Raw genomic sequence first — 24,027 nt, forward strand, 5'->3', positions numbered from 1 at the left:
AATTTAGCTCTTAAAGGCAGACAAATGTTGCCATTAAAAAGGGAGAGTTTTAAACAAACCAACCAACCAAAAAAGGACAACGAGTCTCCAGAAATAGTCTTCGTCCCAGATTAAAACAGAATTGCCAATGTTTCAGCTAATCTTTTTGTTTGTTTAATAGCTATTATGTGGGATGTATAGGGGATGCGGTGGCTCAGTGGCTAAGATGCTGAACTTGTCGATATAAAGGTCGGCAGTTCGGCAGCTCGAATCCCTAATGCCACGTAATGGGGTGAGCTCCCATTACCTGTCCCAGCTTCTGCCAACCTAGCAGTTCGAAAGCAGGTAAAAAATGCAAGTAGAAAAATAGGGACCACCTTTGGTGGGAAGGTAACTGTGTTCCGTGAGCCTTTGGCATTTAGTGATGCCAGCCACATGACCACGGAGAGGCTGACCTTTGGACAGGGCTGGCTCTTTGGCTTTGAAATGGAGATGACTACTGCCCCCTAAAGTCGGGAATGACTAGCACATATGTGCGAGGGGAACCTTTACCTTTACCTTTTATGTGGGATTCAAGTAGCAAAACCAGGTTGCCCACAGCAAATAGATTTCACTGCAGAATTGCTGTAGGTCAAGCTGTTACAGGCACAGTTCCAGATGCCCGTTGAAAATTTAGTAACCTATTTTATTTTTGAGCCAAAAAAAAGTTAAATAAAATATAATGTTTGCATAGGCTGTTAGCATAAACATGCAACAGCCTGCATTCTTATTTCATGATCTGTTTCTCCGTCTTCACTTCCAACAATTCATCTCTTTGTCCCCTTTATGTCACCAGAAAATGGTACTTGCTATAATAACATGCTTGATTTCTTCTGAAATATGAAGATGTGGTGATTTATATGGAAGAGCTGAGCGAGTTACTTGCCTCCCAGGTGACATCTATCCAAGAGGAGAAGCTAAAGTTCAGAACTGACATGGGCTCTTTAGAAAAGGGGCAAGATGAGGACTGTTTGGAAAACTCCAGAAAGCTGGAGGGCAGTTCTCTGGGTTTTGCCATTGACGGAAACTAGAATTTGGGAGCATAGAAAATATGACCCAGAACGTACTTCCTTTTTCTTTTCAATTCTTTGAAAACAGGGATGAGGTTCTCTGAATTTTGACTCATAATATATGCAAAGCTTACGCATAGAAAAATAACCTAGATGTCTCTTGACTTCTATTAGTCTAGCTAAAAGGGGTTGTGTGTCAATTGATAAAATAGTAACACTTCACATACATAGACAAATGCAAGCCATAAGTGTCTCTCTCATGTATTTAGGGGGGGGGGATGGAGAAAGGTGTGTATATATATATATATTCTTATTAATCTATTCTTTCCTCTGATTGCATTGGTAAATTGAAGTAGTATGTGAATTAGCAGCAGAGTTGTATGCCATCCATGGAAGTACTTTAGCATTTTTTTTCTAAGTGCATTTTCTTTTCCTTTCCCCCCCTAAATTTCCAGCTCTTGGCATCCCATCCAAGTAGGAATGAACCTCAACCTTGCTTAGTTGTTTAAAATCAGCTTTGATTTGACCTCACCCTATTTCCTATAAACCTTCCTTTCCATTATAAAACCTGTTTCACTAATCTCTGCTCAGGTCATATTCTCACTTTCAGGAATGCTCTTGTACACAAAAGTTTCTACCAGCCACTTGATTCCTTAACCTTTCCCAAAATAGACGTTGATCCCAATTGATCTTACATGTAGTCTGATTCAAATCAGTACATTCTTACATTAACCATACTTTATTAACTGAAGAGCTTATGAACTTGCAGTTGTAGAAAAGGGAAACCAAATGAAGACACTAATTCAAACATTGTTCTCTATGTGTTGACCATGCAAATACAATTGCTGTCAACAAGGTTCAGACAAGCCAAGTCTCTCATTTCCCCATCTTTATTTGTTCCATGTGGTGGAATACAATCTGCTCTGTATCTGAGATAATTCCATTAGACATTTCATCCATATGATTGGTCCCTTTTAATGCAGACAGGAAAGTACAAAGCCCTGTGATGTATTTAATAGCTAAGCCAGGAATTTAGTCCAAGTGTTCTGGGGCAAAATTCAATATCCTCTCCTTGTTCCTATCTACCTTTTCCACCTGTGCAACATGATTCTTCTCCATTCAGTTAAATTGTGGACATTAAAGGTGGGTGTCATTTTGTTGGATTTAATGGCCTTTAATTATTTCATTGCCATGAACCGTTCATCTTCTCCAATGAGTTATTTTACCCAACCTCATCAACATTAGACTGAACTTAGGCATGACATTTATTTCCTGTTCCTGTGTGTCCATGGAGATTTCACAGCAGTTTTTCATGATGCATGGTTGAAACATAAGCTGAATTTTCCTTTCCTGGTTGTCATTGCAGCCGAAGATATATCTTGATGACTGTAAGGTGATGGAGGTGCCTTTGATCTCCTCTAGTCTGCCCTGAACAGCTCAAATATAATAACACTTGATACGTTTTGTAATGTTCATATGACCCATGATATCCACAGGGAGTTTCCCTACATTGCAAGGGTAAAAGACTGTCCATTTCTTGCAATTATTAAATAACTGAAGGAAAACATATACATCACACAATGACCAATAGGAATTCAGAAAAAAAATATAAAGCTTTTAGTATCATCTGTATTATTATTATTAATAATAATAATAATAATAATAATAATAATAATAATAATAATAATATAACTGAGAAGGGCCAATCTATCATTCAGTTCCCATAAAGATCTTAAAGGTGCATATAGACAAACTACAAACAGGTTTGGGCTCATCCACATTTATTTTTAACTGGCTGGAAGATATCACCACTAACCATCTTTCCATCTTCTCTTAATACAAGTCTTGCCATCTATATAGTTTGTGGTGCTTCAGAGATGATGATGATGATGATGATGATGATGATGGAGGAGGAGGCGGCATTTTGGGTTCTACCCAGCACCTAGTTGCAATTGTCAGCTGCTGCGGACATATTCCTGTCCCTCCAGCTGCTAGCACTTCCCACCAGGGTCAGTTTGGCTTTGGCAACAGGAAGGCAGCAGAAATCTGTCCCTTTGCAATGAGTCAGTCAAACACTTTGTGGGTACCAGACATAAAAATAATGTCCTGGCTGCCAGATAACTTGCAAAGCTTTGGTTGAAGCAGGAAGTACACTTGAGAGTTCCTGTCAGTTGTTTTTAGGCAGTGTGAGAGCAAGCAAGAGTGAGTGAACGTGTGAATGAAAACATGAGAAAGAGTTTGGGACAGAACAAATAATAAAGTGAAGGAGTAGGAGAATTATAAAGTGAGAAAGCAAGAGCAAAAGGAAAAGTGAGAAAGGCTGACTGCCCAAGTAACAGAGAAAAACAAGTGATTGAGAATGACATGAATGCATGAGAGACTGAACAAACAAGAAGAGCAAATGAAAAATAAGCAGAGTGAAGGAGAAAGAAAACAAAGTTTAAAAAATGAGAGACTAAGAGATTGACAGAATAAGCAATTGAATAAGAAAGATTAAGCAAGGAAGAGAGAGGTGGGAGGGAGGGAGGGAGGGAGGGAGAGACATATCTGAACACCTGCAAAGTTGTTAGGGGCCTCCCAGGTTGACTAGAAAGCCTCCTCTCTATCTTCTGGGCCAGGTTCTGATAGATGGTAAAAATCCACAGGTCTAGACATCTGTCAAAACTCACCCCCTGTTCCATCCACATCCCACATTAGGAAGAAAAATTGGGAGATATTTTTCCTGCTGGCAGGAAACCTATGAATCACTTTCCTAACTTGTCCCACATTAGAGCTGTCAGAACAGTACCACTCATGGGTCTACTTACTGAGTCAGAACACAAATTGGCTGTTGGGACAGAGTAAATTATTCTGGCATACTTTTGTGCCACCTCATCAAGTTGATGAAACCATGGTAACTCAGCTATCTGGAGGTTCTCAAAAAGCAATTGGCCTTTCTGCCACAAGTAATATCCAGTAGCATAATGGCTAAAATAAGGCATTGATTTCCTTTGGTATAATGTATTTTATCACATATGAGTCCACAAACTTCCCAAAACTTTTTTTTCAGACACTTCATATATTAATCTTCTGTAACACTTCATCTCATAGAACATCTTTTCTTGAACAAGGCCAATCACAACTTGTAGTACAATAATCCAATTACAAAATTGATAACTCTTAAAATTTATTTATCACATTCCTATGCCCACCCCTTTCACACAAAGTGACTTTGGGTAGAGTACAACAATTGAATAAAAAAAAATAGATAAAAAGCAGACATTTAAAAAAAATAAAAAGATATATTAAAATGAGAACACGACCAACGATTTTAAAATATACAAAACTCCTCAAAACAACACAGCTTGAAGCCACTGAGTTTTGCACCAAGTTGAGACAAAAAATTCAGATCTTGGACATTTTATTTCTTATTCAAAACACTAGCCATAAATACCATTTGAAGCCTGAAACATTTTTCATAGAGGTAGTTAGTATGTCTTTCAACTGGAAATGTTACTGATTTAATCTGGAACTTCAATCATTATATATCTGAGAGGTCATATATCTTTTATCACTTTTAACTTTTTTTTTTAAGATTTAGACTTTTATTTTTACTCTTGATGTATCCTTTATGCTTTTTAAATGATTGTATCCCAACATCCTTATGCTGATCTATCAAATAAAGATTACATCTGATTTGTTAGGTATCTGTCACTCTTTCTGAATTGCTGGAATTTTTTATTCATCTAAAAATATTGCCAAATAGTTTACCTTCATTTTATTTTGTCTTTTAGCAAAGTCCATTCAGTAGCTTTCCTATCAATACTCACAAAATGTTTTACTGCCAGCCTCTACCTCCCTTCTCAAATACCCACATATGGAAGTCAGAAAAAAGAAAAAGAAACATGAGTTGGCTACAGAATCATTTTGCCTTTAGGGGAGTTATCAGCAGTAAATGCATTCTTGTGGCAGTACCTAGGAAAAAGAGTTGCATATATAATTTCACATTTATTTCTGCCTGATAGCTGAGAGAGTACAGCACAGGAAACAACTTCTATCCCTCAGTATTTGTCATGGAGCGCTGGAGATCCTTGTTTTTGTAAATGTCTATGGTGCCCCCCAGGCATTTATGTGTTTCTCTTTTGTGTGATCTTAGACAGGGTCCTTAGTTCCAGGCCGTAAGCCTGCAAAAGTGATGCTTGTGCTTTCCTACATCCCACAGAGTCCATGAATGATAACAGCCAGGGGAAGGGGCCTTTTGGCCAGCTGGCATTGTAAATTTATTATAAGGCAATAAAATATGAAATAGCAAAGGCACCTTAGGAAATATGTTTGCTTTATGAAAAACCTTCTTTCTCCTTTGGTCATAAAGTAGCTGAAGTTCACGAGAAAGTTCCCTTTATAAGACGTTAATGAATGTTTAATTGGACTGCAAAGGAAGATATAAACATTGAGGAGATATTTTATACAGTAGGGAGTTATAAGTCACTGAGTAACTACAAGCCTTAGCATAATCAACTGCGGTACAAATTAAGCTCTGACCAGTTTGCATCACCAGGGACAAATTTACTCACCTGATTGTTCTCTGGTTTCTTCTGTATCCAAGAGAGTGGCCTTTCCCCACTGCCAGGTTATAATTCTCTCCACCCATCCTTGAATCAGACAGGCTGCCCATATTGGCTGCCCCTATCTTCCCTCTATTGCCTCTGCTCTGATTTACTTCCGAATGATGTCCTGATTTGGCAAGTACGGTGCATGACAAACATTTTCTGTCTTCCTCTGCATCTCATGGCAGGGAAAACAAAAAACCACCCACCAATCAAGGCACTGCATCATGAAAAGGGGAGGGTTTGGCTGTGAGATTGTGTCCCTCATCTCTCAACTTTGCCCTCATTCTATCATATCACAGGATGAATAACATATTGTAAAAACAAAACCTGGCATCACAGAGAAAACTGAGTCATAAGCATCATTTTTAATTAGGATTTTCCTCCTGGTCTTTTCCTTTTTATATATATGATAAGGCCCATCGTTCTACTGTTTCAGCCTTGCATTAAACTGGTAATACTCAAAGAATTGTCATACGCTATATGTAAGGAGCATGAAGATAACCTTGGAATACTATCCAGAAACTATTCAAATGGGACAGAGCCTGGGACAAGCGAAGAGTATTAGGACTGCCTTTTCCATGAGATATAAGAGAGGCTGATGGTGCAGGGCTGTCTTAACAGCATTATGGGCCCCGAGCAAAGCACTGTACTGGGGCCCCATGACAACTACTCAGAGGAATAAAAATGTAAATAGTTGATAAAATTAAATTGCATGTTAGTATTAATTTAAAAATGCAGTAAAGTGTAATAAATACTGTATGTTGCTGTATTTATATGATACAAGGTGCATTGAAGGGTTGACATACACAGATTAGTATGGGGCCCCTATGCTCATGGGGCTCACAAGTGCCTATCAAGCCCATGCGTTAAGACATGCTGTGATGGTGGAAGGAAAAACGTAACTAGGTTTGCAAACTTCTCTTACCAGCATCTCATAAAATATATAGTAGTTCTAGCCTTCTTGTGGAGTCTGTTTCCCGAAGTCTTTCCTTGGAGAGTTCCTTGTCAATTCTGATAAAGCACCAACACAATGTTGCAACATTTAATTGTTTAGGAAGACATGGGCAGATTGACAACAGATGATGTCACTTAGGAAAAGGGGAGAGGGCCTACCTGCCTCAGACTGAAATACCAAATAATTGTGGCTCTGATCCCATATGTTACTAGTTACCTGATTTTACTCTGCTGTAACCGATGGGCCATTAAGACCAATTGATCTCCCCTTTCACTTTGCAGCTACCTTTGGATGGTGTTGGCTTCAGGGGAAAACACTATTTTAACAATAGTACAAATAAGGATAACTTAAGGATATCTCACCCATGACTTATCACTTTATGGTTGTATCTACACTGAGAGCTTATGCACCAGAGACAAATTCCTTGTATGTTCAATCACACTTGGCCAATAAAGTCCTCTTCTCTTCTCTTCTCTTCTCTTCTCTTCTCTTCTCTTCTCCCTTCCCTTCCCTTCCCTTCCCTTCCCTTCCCTTCCCTTCCCTTCCATTCCATTCCATTCCATTCCATTCCATTCTACTGGCTGGGGAATTGCTGAAGTAGCATCATGTGGACTCATGGCCTATAATTTTGAGCAAAAAAATAGTTATTGGGAAAGAATTAAGCAGAAAGCAATTTCTTCTTTTATAATTCTTTATCAACATTCTTTACAAGTTCATTATAAATATCCTGTGTGGAAAAGATAGGAACCAGCTTGTCATCATCTACATTTTCTTGTCTAAAATGGTGCCTAATGGAGTAGCCATATTGGATTTCTTCAACCAAAAGAAAAACTAACAAATTTGTAACCATATAAGCTTCTGCACACTACTATCCACTCCAATGCATGGAGTCCTTAGAAAGGAATATAATATATAAAAGTGGCATTAGAGAGAGGATCAAGTAAAGGAGGAAATGCCAAAGGAAAAGCAAGAGACAGAGAGAATTTCCTAAAGTGACCTTTAACAAAGCAGTAATTAGGTATGATACGGACAGTATAACTCTGATAAGCTGGTTAACACATGTAGTATGTAAAAACATTGGTTCCTCTTTAATTCTTAAGAAATGATATTTAATTTACAAAGGCTATAGCAATTCTTTGTCATCACACAAAATAAACAATATTTATTAATAACACTTTTTTTTCTGCCAGAGAGAAAGACTAGATGTGCCCTAGCTTCTGCTTGAACACTCAATTTGTTAGAAGCCTCTACATAACAAGGTATCTGGTGCAGAATTCTTAAAATCCAAGCATAAATTAATGCAATTGCTAATATACTATATGTTCTTAGATAAGGTGCAAGTGAATGTAAGGAGATTGGGCCCAGTGGTGGGTTGCTACCGGTTCGCCCCAGATCGGGCAAACCGGTAGTGGCAGCGGTGGGAGGCTCCGCCCACCTGCCTGGACGCTTCTGTGCATGTGCAGAAGCGGTGCGCGTGAGCGCACATGCGCACGCACCCACAAGCAAACCGGTAGTGATGGGTTTTGAAACATGCCCATGATTGGGGCAAAGAATCCTAATTTCTGGTAAGGTTGAAACTCGTATATGTGATGATACAGACTCTTAGGGGTATTATTAGAAGGATCCACAGTAGGAATAGAAATAATTATATAAATATAAAATAGTGACAAGGACTTAGTCCCAATTGCTTATTTGTCAGTATTAATTCACTGGGTGTTATTGTATCCTAGATATTTCAAGATACAGAAGTACCTTCTGTATAGGGGTAACAGTATGTTAGCTTGCAAAACTTTAGATTAGTTTTTAGATTAGATTTAAGATTAGATATCCTAATTTGCATAAAATAGCATATCCTAATTTGCATCAAATCTAATTATAAATTAAAAGGCTGAAATGTACATCTGAAAGGATAAATGGTGTGAGCGTGAATTAAATAAGAATTAATAAGTCAGGGATAGTTACATATGATGCTCCAATTAAGGGTGATAGTAAACAAACCAGTAATGAATTAGGGGAAATTGTGCAACATTGTAAATTTTTCGGTGGAAAATCACATTCCATTAGATGACATGAATAGACATATCAGACATATCATCAAATGGAGAAAAATGAATGGTGGAGACATTCAGAAGAAAAAAAAAGAATGGCTGGAGTTGTGCTGGTGAGGAATGTGAAAAAGGATTAGTAGAATGATGAAATGAAAGAGGCTGTGGATCCAGAAAAAAACATATAAAAGAATGAAGACTGTACTGTAAAAATATAAAAAACAGAATACAAGATGTTTAATTCCAAATTGTATTATACTCTAAACATTGTTGTGGAAATGGGTGAAAAGGTCTATACAAGAAACCTCCAATATCACAAATATAATTAAAAATAAAATTGATGAAATAATTTGGGATGAAACAGAAGTGAGGGGATCTAGAGACATCCAATTAAAAACTGTAATTTGGAACTAAAGAAAGTAATGGTTTCATGCAGCATTTAAACTCTGATCTAATGTTCATTTCTAAATGCATCTTTTCAGTTAAGTAAATAAGACCAGGTCTTATTTTTTGTGTGTGTCCCAAAATAAGCACTAGGGCTTATTTTCAGGAGATGTCTTATTTTTCCCCATGTATGGGGAAAGGGCAGGAGGCCGTGTAGTGCGCTAGTGCCACCACTGCTAATAGCAGGGCAGGAGGTTGTGTAGTGCGCTAGTGCCACCACTGCAAGGAAGGGGGTTAACTCAGGGCCCGACATCAGGCCACCCATGCCCCAACACTTGCTCTACATCGCAGCAGCAGCGCCAGCACCCCCATCCAGCAGGACCCTGCATGGTGCTGACCCATTTCTCCTGCTTGCTCATGGCCACAACAGAGCAGGAGACTGAGCAATGTGCAGGTGCCAGGGCCATGAGGCGAGATGGGGGTGGAGCTGCTCCATACGCCCTGCACTGGCTTTCCTCAGGGCTCCCACAGCCAGGCCCTCCATGCCCTGAAACATGCCTCACCTTGTGGCCATGGCACCAACACACCACTAGGTCTCCTGCTCCATTGTGGCCACAATCAAGAAGAAAAAGTGGGCCTGCATCCACATGGAGTCCTGTTGCATATGGCTGTCAATGCTGCCACCATGCAGCAGGTGTCGGGGCATGGATGGCCTAGCTGCCTGAGGCACATGGGGCAGCTCCATAGCCATGGCACTGTGTGAAACCAGATGGAATGGACAGACGGCTGCACAGGCTCTTACGTAGGGCTTATTTTGAGGGTAGGGCTTATATTAGACGCACACAAAAAACATGCTAGGGCTTATTTTTGGGATAAGTCTTATTTTAGGGGAAACGGGGTACATAAAAGATGGAATGTGTTTGCAGGTCTTACCCACTCCATTGCCTTCTTTATTGTTATGAAAAGAAATGAAGGAAGGAACTTAGTTTACATGATTAGGACTATTGAACATATTACATGCAGCTTTAAATGGTGCTACCAGTCTCCCTGTCACAATCCTTTCTCCTAAACACACTAGAATATAAATGGTGTGTGTGTGTGTGTGTGTGCGTGTGTGTTTTCCTGGTGCAACAGAGAACCTGCAGAATATTTGGAAAGGTCCACATAGGATGCTTTTCACAACCATAGGACATAGTAGTGGCTATTGGCATAATTTTCAAAGGATTTTTTTTTTAATTTGATTTATATGCCGCCCTTCTCCGGAGACTCAGGGCGGCTTACAATGCGTTAAGCAATAGCCTTCATTCTTTTGTATATTTTATACAAAAGCTTATTGCCCCCACAAACTGGGTCCTCATTTCACCTACCTTAGAAAGGATGGAAGGCTGAGTCAACCTTGAGCCTTGGAGAGATTCGAACCAGCAGAAATTGCAGGCAGCTGTGTTAATAACAGGGTGCACTAAACCACTGTACTATCAAGGCTCTTATGGATTCATGGAGGACATATCAATTTTATAGAATATCCATATTTAGATCAAGAGTTTGAATACAAACTCTTTCTGGGCAAAGGTTGCCTGGATAATAGCAATGAAAATAAATAAACAATTGAAATAAAATAATATTTATTTATCAAATTTATATAGTCACCCTGTCAAGCCTGAATCTGACTGGGCTGTGGCCGGTTCCTTTCCGGTGGGGGATTTGTTTCTATCATGGGTTATTCTCCCATGAATTCAGGTTGACACAGTTTGGAGCTGAAGGAGGAGAGCAGAGGTGGATGAAGTCTTCAGCCAAAACAACATAGTTAGCCGATAAGTCAGATACATTCCAATGGTCGGCTGGCAAGAGGAGGAGGAGACAAACTGCCAAGCAACCAGCCCTTATCCCGATTGGACAGTGTGACATATTGTTTTGGAAAAATTAGAAACCTTTAGTTTAAGTGGGGTTGAAAGCGCGGGAACCTTTAGTACTGGCTTTCCACCAGTTTGTGCCAAGATGACGTATCTAAATAAATTTGTTCTTTGAGGAAACGGAATGCCTCGGAGTTTGGTTTCCATTAATTGGAATGGGAAATTATTGATTGTTTCCAACTTTATTGCCAACTTCCAGAATGCTATTTTAAGCTAAAAGCTAATAATATCAAGCTGGACAGCATCATCTATTTGTTTTAATTTTGGCATCATCTGATTCCAGACTGACTGGAGCAATCACAACTCATGTACATGAAATACCTACAATCTATTGTCCCTAGAAGTGCTTTTCTGCATGTTGAGAGGAACATAGTCCTCCAGTCCCTCATCTCTTTCAGGAAAGAAGGATACAATTTCCTTGCAGTTCACAGGAAACAAAACCCAGAAACATACTGTGGATGCCCCAAACAGAGTAATGGTGATCACCTGAAATGACCTTGCAATAGATTTGCAGTGTTCGTAATGCTATATATTAAATGGTGTCTTCCTGAGATTATGAGTCTGTTCATTCCATTTGGAATGCTATCTCACTTATGTCAATAGACCTTTTTTTAAAGTCTAAGTATTATTCATAGGAATGTAGCCCTTAACTTCATTCCTGCTTAGTTATTTCTAGAGCAGATGTAATGAGGCTTATGAAAAGAGTGAACTACATTTTTAATGCTTCTCCCACTTTCTTTAAACAACCTGCAGCTATCAAGTCAATCATTTGTGTAGCTCAGACTCTAGCTTCCTCTACCTTAGCTGTAGCTTCCCTGAACGGATGTAATGATGATTAAATGATTTTTTTTTTTTGCTCAAAACATAAGCAAATTTGATTCAAAAAACACATAGGGACCAGATGCATCAAGTTAGAAGGGGTTATTTTTGAAATTTAAATAATTACATTTCTGATTATGCTGCCATTTCAAATGTGTTTCCAAGGACAGATTCATATATTTAGATTTAAGGCTATGCATATATATGTGTGCTGAAAATAAAAGTAGCTCTTCCATATACATATGCATATATTTACATTTTATACCCAGTCATCTCCTGGCATCTGAGCAAAAAAGCTACCTGGGTAGTTCATGGATGGGAAAATTCCAGGTGATCCCAGGAATACAATTTAGATTAGGAAGGTTTTTTTTTTTTTTAATTCCTGAAAACATAGTTATAAAATATTTCCATCCTGTTTCCAAAATGTTACATAGACCTATCCATTAAATCACCTGTCACCAAGCTTGACTTACAAAACACTTTATCTTTATCTTTTGGTAATTCTGATAATTCATATAACGTAAAGCTTGAGCCCTAAATAGAATTCTCCACTCTGCATCCTTCGGATGGTTCAGGTCCTTTCCAGGCCTATGATTCTGGATGGCCACTCTGGAGAGATGGGGTAGGTGGAACCTAGAAAATAATATTCACTGCAGCTGCCCTTTGTCTTTGGATCAGCGTGACCCCTTAAATCAGGGGTGTTAAACTTGCGTCATCACAGCGACGTCACATGACGTATCGCGTCTTTCTTCCCCTTCGCTAAACTAGGTGTGGGTGTGGCCAGCATGTGACACATTCGGCCCGTGGGCTGCGAGTTTGACAAGCCTGTCTTAAATCAAGCCAAGGTCCACCCTGTCACTTTTAGGAAATTGGTGAAGGCAATTTCTTCCATTTTGGAGAGCACTTGGAAAAGGTTTTAATCAGATGGAAATCTGTTTGTATTTTGATTTTCTTATCAGATATTTTAGGGATTGTGTTTTATTAATAGCTACAGAGAGTCATTTGTATATACATGTTGATAATAAATAATAAAGAAATACCACCTATTTTGTATATTGCACTGACATTCAGGCATAAGAAGTAGGTAATTTCAGAACAACATATGTAATCAGCCCCAAGGTTTTGTTCATCTAAGTTTCAGCTGACCTATGGTCATTGGTTGCTGCTGACCAGCAGTTGTTATTAGTGGTGCTGATGGGAGTGGTAGTCTGTGACCGTGTGTGCACTTATACACACAAACACATATATATACATACACACTCATACAACACATATGATTGATCCAATGATTATTCAATAAGTGAACAAACTACATTCAAGTCTAAATGTTCATGTTCCATTTAACTCTTCTATTTCCTAGTGTGCATCCTTTGAGTTTCTGCCCTGGCTACATGAAGCATGTTCTCATCAATTTGCTGTCTCCTGCCCATAATATAGGTGGTCCTTAATATATGACTGCAATTGAGGACAGAATTTTTGTTGCTAAGCAAGGCAGTTGTTAATTGAGTCACATCCAATTTTATGACTTTTTTCCCAGGATTGGTAAGGGTTGGTAAGCAAATGGTAAGTCATTTGCTTAATGACTGCAAATCATGCAGTCATTAAGCAAATCTGGCTACACCCCCACCCACCCCAATTGACTTTGCTTGTCAAAAGCCAGCTGGGAAGATTGCAAATTGTGATCACATGACCCTGGGAAGCTGCAACCCATCATAAATACATGACGATTGTCAAGCGCCTGAATTCAGGTCGTGTGACCATGAAGATGCTGCAACAAACTTAAGTACAAGGACTGGTTATAAGTCATTTTTTGCAGTGCTGTTGCAACTTCAAACAGTCGCTAAACAAATGATCATAAATCAAGAACTACCGATATAGAAGAGCTTTCCTATATTTTTAAAAACACCTTTGAGTTGCAATATAGGAATATTTCTAGTTTGTTTCTATGGAGCTGGAACTAGCCGTTCTTGCTCGCTACAAAATTTCATGGGTCCCACGGTAGAATATAGCACAGCTTTGATTATTGTCGTAACAGAGCTATGAAGGTGTCATGTGGAGAGAACAACAACAAATAAAGGCTTTGTGTTAGTGTCAAAGGAGATAATGTATCAAGGGGAGTGAAAATGTACAAACATCCTGGAAAACTTAGGAAAGGAAATGGACTAATGGGAAGGGAACGATCCCTAAAATAATAATAATAATAAAACACAGGCAGTAGTAGGCAAATACATAGAGGAGGTAGAAGAAAACCTTGTCTTCACTGCATGAATGGGAAGAGCAAGCAGCAAGGGAACAATAAATAGATCTTACAGAAGCTAAAGACTGGTCTGAACATAACCTAGCTTTGTTGACACTCCATTGGATCTGGTGTGGAATTCCTGAAGTCAATGTAAGAAACAGGAACCATGTGAGAAAGAAGCATCTTAAGCAGTGCTGTGAAATTGTCTATAACCTCCGATAAACTCAGTTTTGTGTCATGTTCCCCTCAACTGGTACTTCAAAGGTCCCCCCTTTGATACACAACATACCAATGCACATTTGATAAAAGTTACTATGTTCTTTAAGTTCCATCTGCTTTCTAGCCTCTTGGTTGAATGAGATTCTTCCACCCAGTTGTGCGGGGCAAGGAGACCGTTTGGAGCTATGGATTCCACACAAGCTTTCAAGTCAAATGTCAGCTATATACTGACAGTAAATAGTACACATCAGCGCAAAGAATGTGGTTTGTTTAGTGTATTTATATAGTAAAAAATCAGCTCTTCAATTTCTATACATTCATATCCAATCTTTTATGCAGAGATGGAATGCTGGAGGTAGAGGAAGGCACTAAAGGAATCTTGCTTTCCTACACTAATGTTGCTCAACCTTGGCCACTTGAAGATGTGTGGACTTCAGCATACTGACTGGGGAATTCTGGGAGTTGAAGTCTTTTTCAAGTGGCCAAGGTTGAGAAACCCAGCTTTAATGATTGGACAGGCCCAAGAGAGACTTACAATCTGTCCCTAATTTCTAATTCAGAAAGCATATTTACAAAATAATATTTTGTTTAAGAAATTAAAAATGTTTAATAGATACTTAAATTCATGGTGGCTTTCTTCCTTTACCTAGAGCAGGGGTGTCAAACTCAAGACCCGGGGGTCAGATTTGGCCCGTGGGGTGCTTAGATCTGGCCCATGGGATAGCCCTGGAAACAGCAAAGGACTGGTCCGTGGAGCCTCTGCTAGTGAAAATGGGGCTCAGGAGGGCCACACGCAGCCCTCCCGAGCTCCATTTTCACTGGCAGAGGGTTGCAGGAGGCCGTTACAGCTGAAAATGGAGCTCAGGAGCCTGTTTTCACTGGCAAAGCGCTTGGGCCACCACAGGCATCCCTGACATGAGTGACATCTAGCTGGCTACACCCACCCCAGGCATGCCCATCCTGGGTCCCCAAGGTCAAACACCACCCTCAATAAAATCTAGTGTCACACCCCTGACCTAGAGGAATGCTTGGGAAACAATTGCTGCTTCTGTCTGGAAAGGAAATTCAGGTGAAAAGCAAAGATATTCCATGCCATCCTTACAACACTGATTCAAGAAGGACAGAAACCAGAAAACAGGGAATGTTCCTAATTTCATCTGGACCAGTTGAAAAACATGTTATGGTTTCTTCATTAACTATCTGGAACAATATTTATTATTTATGCTTTTGTTAGATTTGTAAACAAATCTACAGCAACTGAAGGCAATGCACATAATAATCCCTCTTTTTTTCCTAAACGTTGATAGAACCAGATGTCTTTCTAGGCAGTATCTATAATACTTTGTCTCCATGCCATTATTTACATCTGAATTTTCTAAAGCCGTCTTTCCCATTTTGGATACTTCGACATGGAACATTTGCATAATGATTATGTTGTTGCACGTTTCCTTAATATTATTGGTTACTTTAATAGTCTCTAGGACTTTAATTTGTGTGTGTTTTAATACACTCTCTATTTATATGAGCCATGGCAGAAGAATTTGGAATTGTAGGAAGAATTAAATGTTTACTTCCCTATTCTTGCAAAAGAGTCTCATCAAATATAACTCAACTGCAAAACAATCCAGGAGATGACACATGATTTGACCTGAACAGTTTAATTGGGAAACTCTTTTCCGCAATTATGCATGCAATAATAATAATGCAATGGAAACATTAAGTAGGACTAGTAATGTGAGTATCATCTGGTGCAACTGTAGAGATCGCCCTTACCTAAAGAGCCAGCAATTCAGAGCTGTAACTTCACAAAAATGAATATGTATGTGAAATTGTAGCTCTCGCTTTGAAGTTAATGATCCATATTGCAACACTGAAGCTGTCCCCAGAGTTTCTTCAATTGGGATTTTTAATATTACAGAAGGATACATTATTAATTTTAGAGAAATAGAAACAATTATGTATAATGGGAAATAATTGTTTTCCCTGTGTTAAATCTATGATAAATAATGGTGAGCACCAGCAAATGTCACTGGGCTCAGAGAAGTACCAGAAATAATATCAGTTCACATTATAGGTGTCCTCTATTTATCTAGTCCAAAGGAACATCCAATCTGGGTTTTGAATGGTTAAAAGACATACAGGGTGGACCAAAGATCAGAATTCAATGACAGAAGCATATTATGGAAAGGGTTTTGCAGGATTCCCACGATCAAACACACCAACATATAGTCCTAAAGGTCCTACTTATGAACCAATTCGATTTTTATCTTTATTTGTAACAGTAAAACAGAAAAAGTTCCGTTTCTGTGAGAATTTGACATTTACAGCTAGAATACAGCTAAGGACTCTCTCTATATATGTGAAACCATAATCTAGTTGGCTCCCAGCTATTTTCCCATATGGAGCTTTTCAACTACAGGTACAGCTTGTATGTATGGGAGAACACCTGATGAGATGACAGGCAGTGTTTATCTGCTCCATTCTATCACAAGTTACCTGAGTGAAATCTGTAAACAGTTGGCAGGTGTTGAATTGAAGCCAGGAGCAAGATTCTACAACCAGTAGTAATGTGAGCCTGATAAAGAAAGTACTGACAAAGAAAGATTCAACCAAAAGCTAAGGAATGAATGCACTGCCAAATTTGGAGCTTCAAAAGTGGTCTCAAATACTGTATATTCAAGCAACCAAAAAGCCTAGACTATATTTCATTTTCATGGCTTTTTGTCTCAGATTTTTGTTTGAAGAACTGGAATTTTCTTCTTCAGCCTGGTCCTCTTCACCTCAAAAAATTACTTTTCCTTAGAAGAGAAATTAACAGTGAGGTTGCGATGCCAATAAGTATGCCAGGCAGTATGTCAGGCCCCACATAGTTGTAGTCCAGTCTGGATAAATTAATACAATCAACATAGGTAAAGGTAAAGGTTCCCCTCGCACATATGTACTACTCCCAACTCTAGGAGGCAGTGCTCATCTTCATTTCAAAGCCAAAGAGCCAGCACTGTCCGAAGACGTCTCCGTGGTCATGTGGCTGGCATGACTCAATGCCAAAGGTGCACAGAACGCTGTTACCTTCCCACCAAAGGTGGTCCCTATTTTTCTACTTGCATTTTTTACGTGCTTTCGAACTGCTAGGTTGGCAGAAGCTGGGATAAGTAAAGGGGGATCACCCTATTATGCGGCACTAGGGATTCAAACCGCTGAAAGGCTGACCTTTTGATTGACAAGCTCAGCAGCCACTGAGCCACCACATCAGCATAGCCAACAATAAATAGGCCAAACCATTATTTCTTTTACTCAATTTAGAAATTACTTTTGAAACTTAAGCCTGATATTACCTTCAGTTGGGAGAATGGCATCCTTGTTGGTTAACCTATGGTGAAGAAAGGAGCTGATTCTTTTCTCCTGAGTAATTCTTTATAATAGAATTATCTGAAGCCGGTTAAGCACTTCTATAGTGGCTCTGAAGTTACATATAAATTCATTTCTACTGGTGCTTTGAGGACATGGAAAGAAAAGTGAGGTGGGAGAGGATCCAGAATGGGATTGTAAAGGTTATTGGGAAGTTAGTGAAGCCTGACTGATGTTGGTGCTAATGAAGGTTCTTCATGTCCTTTGATGGGAATGAGAGGTTCTTTAAAATCTTAAACGCCTATCCATTTATTTACTGGCAAAAGCTTGTCCCTCTATTGTGCTGCTGAATCTAAATTTGATTTGTGGCTAAGTCAGGTTTTCTCATTCTCTTCCATTTGAGGGGAAGGGGGGAGGGAGGGATCTAAAATATTAGAAGAACTATATTTGTATTCATACAATTTTCTTTTCAGTGCCATTTTCTTTAATGTATGCTTTTTTAAAAAGCACAATGACCCTAATGCAGCCAATCTTTGATTTACGACCTTTTGTTTGATGGCAGTTCAAAGTTACAATGGCCTCAAAATTGGTACCTACAACCTGTTTTAGGACTTACAGCTGTCACATCACACACATACACCCTGCTGTCACATGATCCCAATTCAGGAGCTTGGCAACCAGCTCCTAATTATGGTCATAAGCAAGGTGTCAACTCTGAATCAAACCTGGCTGAAGCCATCTTGTGCTAACTTCACAGTTGCCACACACTGTGAGGAGAGGATGAGGGGGAAATAGCTAGAGCATTTTGCAGACAAAATAGCTATCCCGTGGCAACCAAGGTCATCCCAACAGGTGGCAGTAGGAGGAGGAACAGAAGTGATCGAGGGAGCTCGCCACCCGTTTTAATTGGACAATGTAACCTGTGACACTTGGGTAGGGAAACTTTACTCTTTTACATGGTAAACATGGGAAACTTTTAGAGTTGGTTTTCTCTGACTGTGCCAATATGATGTATCCAATAAACATGTTCTCTGAGGAATGCTTTGGAGTTCTGATTTCTTTGGATGTGTTACTAGGAACGCTGACACAAGGACTATCTATATATACAATTTTTATCGACCTCGAACTCTCCTCCCTCCCCCCCCCCCTCTCTCTCTCTTTTATAGATATATGAGTGTATGAGTGTGTGTATATGTGTATGTGTGTTTATTTGTTTGTTTGTTTGTTTTGGGGCAAAACTTTCCAAAATGAAAAATCATGAAAATTGTGAATGGAAAACAGCAGACTCCAATGGATTGAGTACATTCAGTATCCTTTTGCGATACAATAATTCCTTTGCACCTGTCACACCATCTTGTTCCCATAGAATTCTATAAAAGATTCATTTTATTTTCAGCCTCCACTCCCAATTTTCTTGATATCACTTTACTGAATTTATAGGACTGCTATCTTATGTCTGTAGGAGGAGTGGCAGAATTTGGAGGCAGAGGTAAAAGAGGGATCATCTTAGAATCCCTATGTAGCTACTAGCAGACTAGGTGCAACCTGTTTTGATTTCCATTGATTCTTATCTAATTCTAAGCAGGTGCTAACCATTAGTTGAGAAGATTCCTGTGCATAAGTTTCTTAGCAATAAATCAGTTTAATTGGAAGAGACTTGGTCTTTCATTGTGACTCTGGACAGTGTACTTGAAATACTTCCTCAAAAGACAATATTACATAAATACTGTAAAACATCAAACCCCCAAAAGAATCCCATAAACCAACATATCAATAACAAGCAGTCACGGTTCATCAATCATCTACTCCATCTTTCAGAAGACAGACTCATGTATCATTCTAGCCCAAAGCCTGAGGGAAAAGCCCAGTTTTTGCAACTGCAGTGATACTCTGCAACATATCAATACAGCTTGTGATGTCTCTAGAAACGGTTGCTCTAGATTTGAGGGGTGTGTGTGCTCTTTCTTGCCTTACATCAGGAAAGATAGCAAGAAACCTTATGAATTCACATGAGTATTTTTTTAAAGCTCTATTATTTATAGAAAGAAGTAGAATGAAAAGGAAATGAAGGGACAGTGCAAATTGTAATACAGATTTGACAAGTCCAGACATCTGTTCAAGGGATGTTTGGTCTCTAAGACACATTCTAATCTTCAAAATGCATGGACAAACATCAGAAACACTCTACACAAAGAAGTTGCTGATCCACAGGCCATATATTATTGATCAAAAAGAGCACAGATGCAACATGAAAAGCTTAAAAGATGTAAGCTTGTCTCTGTCACGTTTGCTTCTTTACATACGTAAAGCTGCCGAGAGTCTTTTGATTGGGCAGCACAGAATATATTTAATAAATAAATAGATAGGTTTAACTTACGCTTCTGTGTACAGATACAATATATATAGTACGAAATGTACAGCTATTACTTGAAAGCACTAATTTCTCCACAATACAATTGGCATTTAAAATAGTCAGTCCATAATTCACTGAGCCTTTGTGAAGCTTCATTAGCAATTTGAAAAGTAGAGGCAATTTAGTCTAAAGTGGTGTTTCTCAACCTTAGCAACTTTCAGATATGTGGACTTCAACTGTCAGAATTCCCCAGTCAGCCATACTGATTGAAATCCAGGCATCTTAAAATTGCAAGGTTGAGAAATACTGGTCTAGTGACACCTTCACTTTCCACACAGGTATGGGAACTGAATCAAATTCCTTGCCCTCAAAAATACGAAGATGTCCCTTTAAAAAATGCTTCATATATTCAACAATTTTTGAGATTGAGTTTGCCTTGTTTTCTGGTTAGAGTCACTGCTATTGTAGATGATTTTATAACAAAACACATAATAAGAAGTGCTTGTACTCCTTACAATAAATATCTAGATTGCAAGGGTTCCTTGGCACATTTTTTCCCCCAAAAAGGCCTGAACTCATTTATATGAAAATTGACATTGTTAGTGCCTTCAGAAGTATAAATTTTCCTTGTACATGTCATCTAATTTTGCTACAAATTAAAATGCTGTCTGCATTTTCCTATTTTAAACATTCTCACACCCCCCCCCCCAAAAAAATATTTGGCATCAGTCTCCAAAATAAACAAAACCTCTAGTGATGTGCTGTCTTTGAAATTTTCATTTAATACTAGCATACATATATTAGCCATGTGTTGATTTCCAATAGTAGTTACAGGGAAATACATACATCTGTAATTCTGAAGCAAGATGCAGGTAGTACTCCAAATCAATGTGGTAGACTGTTTTCTGAAGAATCCAAGCACATGACCTCCTTCTCCTTACCCACCTAGTTTATGGAAGAATCCCTATGAATATCAAATTATCTCAGTATTGGAAAGATTCTGCTCTTCCATCATACATATTGTAAGTATGTTGTCTAATGTATAATATTATACATATTGATATTAATATATTGGTGCATAACAGTAGAAAGGTAATAACATTTAAGCTTATATACCACTTCATAGTGCTTTACAACAATATAGTTTACAGAATCAGCATATTGCCCCCAACAATCTGGGCTCTCATGCAAACTACCATGTTTTCCGAAAAAGTAAGAACTATGCCAAAAATAAGCCCTAGATTGATTTTTACATGTGCATCCAATATAAGCCCTACCCCCCCCCATATAAGTCCTAGTTAAGAACCCGGTCACTCCATTGCACCTGGTTGCATGAGGTGGGGTGAGGTGCATGGGTAAAAATCAAGCTAGGATGGGGATGGGAGGGTGGAGCTCCCCCATGTGCCCTGCACCCGCTTACCTTAGAGTAGTTATAGCCAGCAAGCAGCTGCAGAAGTGGGGCAGCAGTGGCCACATGGGCTCCTTCTGGGTGGGGCTGTTGGTGCTGCTGCCGTGAGGTAAGACAATGAAAAAGACATCCCCCCAAAATAAGACCTAATACCTCTTTTGTAGGCAAAAAATGCATGTGCACTCCAGTTTCGGCACTCGGTGCCGAAAAAGTTAGCTGTCACTGATATAGGGTCTCCTGCTTGAGCAAGGATTTGACTAGAAGACCTCCAAGGTCCATTCCAACTTTGTTATTCTGTTCAGTAAAGTTCTGGAGTTTGGAAAGTGCAATATTTGAAAGTATTAGTATCTCTTCTTCTAAACACAGTAGCTTAAACTCAGGTCCTCTTGAAATATAAGTGAAAATTAAAGTGCACAAAGAAGAGAACTTACTAGTGTCTTTACTTATCATCTTGCTTCTACATTCTACATATGACCTTGGTGCCTTCCGCCGTGCCCTTAAAACCTTCTTTTTCCAGCAAGCCGGGCTGGCCTAACACTTTTTTAAAATGTTTTTAATTGTTTGTTATTGTTTTTAATCATGGGGCCAAATATATATATATATATATATATATATATATATATATATATATATATATATATATATATATATAATTGTATTTTAATGTTTGTAGTTTATGTTTTTATTTGGCTGTTCACCGCCCTGAGTCCTCAGGGAGAAGGGTGGTATACAAATTTTAAAATAAATAAATAAATAAATAAATAAATTTACACCTTCATTCTGAATCTGGACAAAGATTCTCTTAACATCTGGGTGAAAACCAACGGCAATCATTGGTTGTTTGAAAATGTAACCTATATTCTAAAGAATCCACAGCTGCATTTTTACATTCCTAGGTAACCTTTTATTGCATATCATATTTTCCCCATAGCCAGTTGTGTACACTTAATCATTAGCCAGTGAGCACTAAAACAGAAAATAGCTAAATAAGAACTCGGTTTAATTATATTTTTTATCTCAATTTGTCTTGGCATTTATGAGTAGCACAAGTGCTTTTATTAAAGCAAGAGGCTAATGAACAAGGTCTGAGTAGATCAATTAACCCAACTCTGGCAAGCTTTGAAATACATTAGAGAGGTACACACATAGTCATACTTGCATAACAAAGAAAGCACTAAAATGGTTTATATGAAGCAATTTACTAATTTTTTAAAACAAATATAATTTGCTTGATTTGTTCTTCTCCCTCCCTCACCCCCCCGCCCCAAGTAAAATCACTTTGGCATTAGAATGTTTAGCCTGGCTCTCATCCTCCTGCATTGAATTTTAATTAGCATTTCATTCTGCATTTGTAATCCATCTACCTCACCTCTGGAACTGGTACTTGTCACTAAAGTATGTGCACACACCATCAACAATACATCTTGGGCTTATGTTAAATTATTATCTCAGCTTAATGTATTGATCAAGTAGTCATGGTAAACTTTAAAATGATCTGGCAACTTCAAGAATATACTTTAAATGGTCTGCAGGAAGGATAATACAACTTGTTCAAAAAAGAAGATAAAGGCATAGGGATTAACTCTGAAACAGCTCTATTGTCCAAGCTCACTTATTCCTTCATGGATAGATAGGGTTTTTCTCCCCTCTAAACTATTAAAAATTAGGGGAATGGTAAGAATTCATCCCCATGAGTGAGAGCAAATCTGACTGTTGTAAAAACAACAGACCAGTGGTGAAATCCAATTTTTTTTACTACCGATTCTGTGGGCGTGGCTTGGTGGGCATGGCAGGGGAAGGAGACTGCAAAATCCCCATTCCCTCCCCACTCCTGGGGTCAGCCAGAGGTGGTATTTCCCGATTCTCCGAACTACTCAAAATTTCTGCTACTGGTTCTCCAGAACCTGTCAGAACCTGCTGGATTTCACCCCTGCAACAGACCCATGGAATCAGTCAGCCCATGTTTTCCCCCATGGTTAGTGGGCAAGAAGTCTGTTACATAGGACAGGAGGAAAAAAGAAAGTCAGGATGGTTTGAACATTGTCTCTAAATAGGATTTGTTCTTCAATAGCAGCGTAATTAGAAGTGTTGTACATTGTAAATTACTAATTAGTTTCAATAAAGTTATTTGTTTTAAATTATTTGATTTCTTCTATGCTTACTTAACATGGTTAAAAACAAAATTACCCTTTGTCCCAAACACCAAGCCAATCAGTTCAACCCCCATCCTAGCCCAATGCTTGGGGGAAGAGTCCGGTCTTCACAGCTTTCCAGAAGGCTAAAAGGCTAGGGTCTCTCTGATTTCAGGTGAGAGATGGGATGCGGTAGCCATCAAGGATCATCAAGATGGGATGAGGTGGCCATCAAGGGCCATCAAGATGGGACGAGGTGGCCATCAAGAAAGCATGCTTTCAAGGTCTCAACAGATGACAACATTTACAGTAGAAGACCTGGAGTGCATCCACCCCATCATCTGAATTACGACTTTTGAAAATGTGTGCAAACTTCCAGGAGTAATCCTGATGCAATATCTATTACAGCAACCCCTATTCAAATAGTATTGAAGTTTATGGGAACATCTATGGATGCTTATTCTCACCCTTGATTACTAGATCTCTGGAGACTGCCTCAAACTGATAGTTTTAATTATGTTAGCTTCTATGCATCATTCCAGGAAATGTTTTGTCTTGTCAAATGATCTAAGTAAGCCTAATTGTATATGTTTTTTCT

Source organism: Pantherophis guttatus, chromosome 2 (genome assembly GCF_059756535.1).
Source record: "Pantherophis guttatus breed Tessera chromosome 2, ASM5975653v1, whole genome shotgun sequence".
NCBI classification, from domain to species: Eukaryota; Metazoa; Chordata; class Lepidosauria; order Squamata; family Colubridae; genus Pantherophis; species Pantherophis guttatus.